At 34.0% G+C, this 3,710-nt stretch overlaps 1 long non-coding RNA gene across 1 annotated transcript in view; it reads right to left on the bottom strand.

Moving 5' to 3' along the window:
• The window catches only part of LOC109335314, a 13,412-nt gene continuing 10,376 nt past the window's right edge, over positions 675-3,710 (bottom strand). The window contains exon 3 of the long non-coding RNA XR_002106194.1: positions 675-785. This is a non-coding gene — a long non-coding RNA (uncharacterized LOC109335314). The remainder of the gene's footprint in view (positions 786-3,710) is intronic.

Below are 3,710 nucleotides of genomic sequence, written 5' to 3'. Positions count from 1 at the left end.
TGTGGAGGTCTTTAACCTCCACTATCTGTGGAGATCTTTGTAATGTTTATTATGGAGGCTTTAAACCTCCACTATTTGAGAATGTTAATTGTAGAGATTTTCAACCTCCACAGCTCAAAATAACATATAAAGACTTGCCGGAAGAGGTAACTATTATATGTTTCTAGAGAATTTCAACCTCAATTTAATTTCATAATTTTCACAATTTTAATCTCATTAATTTATAATTATTATTTAGATATACAATATTAAATATAAATGTTATTAACAATAATAAAATTTCATTGCAAATAACCAAGGTAGTGTAACATAATTGAAAAAGTTATAATTCATCATTCATTGTAAATTCAAATACATAAAATCTCAAAAAAAAAGTGGTGGGTACATCCATGATACGATTCCAAGATGCCAAGGAAAATATTACAACAAAAACATAGAGAGAGTCGTTGATGCTGATCCATTGGCTGCATCAAAAAACAATATAAGGTACATTTGAACATAGGGGGAAAACACAAATCACGCTTCCTATAGGGATATAAAAAATTGAACTATTATAGGCTTTCCAATAGCAAATTCCACTTTGAAATATTGTCAAATATAAAAAAATGTTTATTTATAACATATGAACTATCACGTGTATATACAATATATAATCCACATAGTACCCATCTTAGTTTATAACTTTGAGTGGCATTTGTAAGTGTAAGTAATGTCTCTTCTTCACAACATATCATTGTGTTCCACTTCTAAACATCTTTATCTCTCAACCTCTAAACCCTCTCTCTCTCTCAAAGGAAGGGTAGGGTGAGCTACATACTCAGCAACAACTTCAATACTCTCAAAGGTAGATTCAAAGAAATGAGTAAAACCTTGATGCAAGTTTTCAGCACATAAATCCTTGCCCCTACAATACAAAATAAACATGAATTAAATATGTGGGAGATTGTGTTACTGTTTATTATGTATCTTGATAATCTCACAGTAGTAACCTTTTTCCCGATGTAGTTTTCATTTATCTAAATTCATGAAATGTAATCAAAGCAAAATTTGCAGGTATAATAACAAATATCAAAATTATACTACAAGCACCCACTCCTTTTTACAAGACTCTTCTTGCAGTATTAGTAGACAGGACAAGCAAAATTTAAATAGGGGTTGTCAGTCCTAAACTTCAATAACATGAAATTAAAACCCTCATAGATATGCTTTGCCACCTAGACTTGTCTCATTTGGTTACATTGTCTTACATAAAATTGGTGTATAGATTAAAACTCTCATAGTCATATATGTGCTTTACCACTTTGGATATGAAATTTGTATCTTAACCCTCATAGTAGTAAAATAGAACATCATGTTTGATTGCATTCCAGACTCTCAGAAGTCAAAGTTACCTTTTTTTGATTGGGCAGCATGGAGCAAAAGAGCATTTGAAGTATGCTCTTGGAGAAGGGTAGTCACCTTTTGTCCATATTTCCTCCACTCATATCCATCATTCGCAATCTAGAAACATATAAAATGAAAAGTTAGTCAAACAATTGCACATCTTAATTACTAGTTATGAACTATGATTATATGCCCTACATAATGTTGTAGAGAATCTTACAAGGCTTCTATCAGATCCTTCTGTCCTAACATAAACTCTAGAAATTTTTGCCTTGATGATCTTTTTTTCCCTTTGTTTCTTGCATGATCCCTCATCAGTTGAACTACTCTTAGAGTCACCATTATTTACTCCCATTACATTACTATTGTTATTGTTGCAGGTTTCAGACTTTCTTCTATTGGATGATGAGTTGTGCTGATCCTTATCAGGATTATTCCTCATATAATATACCAAGTTGCTTCTCAAAGTGTTGTAGCTCTCACACATCTCTGTCTTCATTTCAGTAGTTGGACAAAATTATTTTGTAATTGGCGCTGAATGGGTGGAGCTTTTAGTCAACTAAATGATGAATGCCTCAAACATGGATGATGCCAAAGCTCGAGCTTGAAGAGTGTTAGAGGCTTTGGAGAAATCCATTTTTGTGCAAGCTAGTGCAAAAACGAGCTACACCCAAAAAATTGATGAAGAACTACACCTACAAATTTGATTACAACATATAAAACTAGACACATGCAAACCGGTTCATAGGATTCAGTTAGCAAGCAGACTTACATCGATATCACTAGTTGGTAGATACAACCCTGTTCGAAAAGACCCAAAGATTTCCACCTGAAAGCAATAAAAATATATCCTTCATTGTCAATACTTAAAATTCTAAAAAATATATAATGAAAAGGGTGAGATAACTAATGATACCTAGTAATGAGGCCATATGTGTTTTATAACCCCAAATACATATTCTATTGATGTGTTGCGTGCAGCTTTCTCTTCTGGGATCGACAATAAAAAACACTAAAATCCACTATCTCTACATACTAAGAACCACCAAACCAAACACAAAATCATCTATCAACAACAGCAACAACCGAGCATTATTCCCACTAGGTGTGTTAGTGTTATTTCATGAATCATGTCTGTTGATAAACAGAGTTCTTGATATCCATTTTTTATTATGAAGAGGTTTACCTCAATAGTTGTTGTATTAGAAGTCACCAACGATATGTGCATAATGAGAAAACCCAAGACGCTCAGTGCAAATGCCATATCCAAAACTACATGTAATCCAACAGTGTTATAGAAATTCACATATGATACCTAGGGTTTCTCCGTCACTAAAGAATGTTAAGAAAAGTGGCAGTAAGGATGCAGTTACAAGAGAAACGTTGGTAGCGGTGGTGGCGTTGTCGACAGGGGAAATGTCGTCAATGGCGTCGGCATTGATTAGGGTTTTAATGAGAGCACGTGAGTGTAAGATACCATTTTGGAGCATGTTGAAGTAGAAATCATCAGGTTGTCGGAGAAAACGGAGAACCAGTTATAATGAGTAGTTAGAATGGAACGGGGGCAATTAACGAAGCTTCCATTATTGATTTGAAGTGTAAAATATCTTTCCAGAATATTAAGAAGTGAATAAATGATAGATTTCTCAAATTTAACCAAACAATTTGAAGAAGTGAAGAAGTGTTTCTTACCATACAATTTGAACACGGAAGAATGGAAAAGAATGGGAAAAAGTGTTTCTTACCTGGGGTTTGCTGTGTGGAAGAGCATGAAATGGAAGAATGGAAAAAAATTGATAGCTAAATTTGGGGTTTGCTTGCTTGCTGATTAGGTTTTGTAAATGGAAATTGACAGTGGATGTTAAAAACCTCCACTAATTAAATAAAAACCTTCACTAACTATTTAGTTAATTGTCTGATCGGTCTGTTTGATTTATTTGTGGGGGTTTCAGTTGTAAGTATCAGAGTGCAACTAAGAGGGGGGGTGAATTAGTTGTCTTAAATAATGGCCAATTTTTCTGCAAAATCAAAGTTAAAGTGCAGCAGAATAATATGCAGAAAAATAATTGGAATAAAATGAAAGAGATAAGGAGAAGAGAGTACACAAGGAGTTTTTATACTGGTTCACCTTCCTGTCCACCGAAGGTTACATCCAGTACTTTTGCCGCACAAGAGATTTTTCCACTAAGAATTATGAGTTGTAATTACAATATCTCACCCCGAGATCTCTATGTACCTTACACACTCCCTAATTCTTATACCCTTGGAAAACCCCTTTCCAAGTGAATCAATTCCCTTTCTCTTCACACCCCGTGAAAGAAAGAATT

Source organism: Lupinus angustifolius, chromosome LG20, assembly GCF_001865875.1.
Source record: "Lupinus angustifolius cultivar Tanjil chromosome LG20, LupAngTanjil_v1.0, whole genome shotgun sequence".
NCBI classification, from domain to species: domain Eukaryota; kingdom Viridiplantae; phylum Streptophyta; class Magnoliopsida; order Fabales; family Fabaceae; genus Lupinus; species Lupinus angustifolius.
The sequence above is the reverse complement of the archived record's forward strand: the minus strand, read 5'-3'. Positions and strand labels throughout refer to the sequence as shown.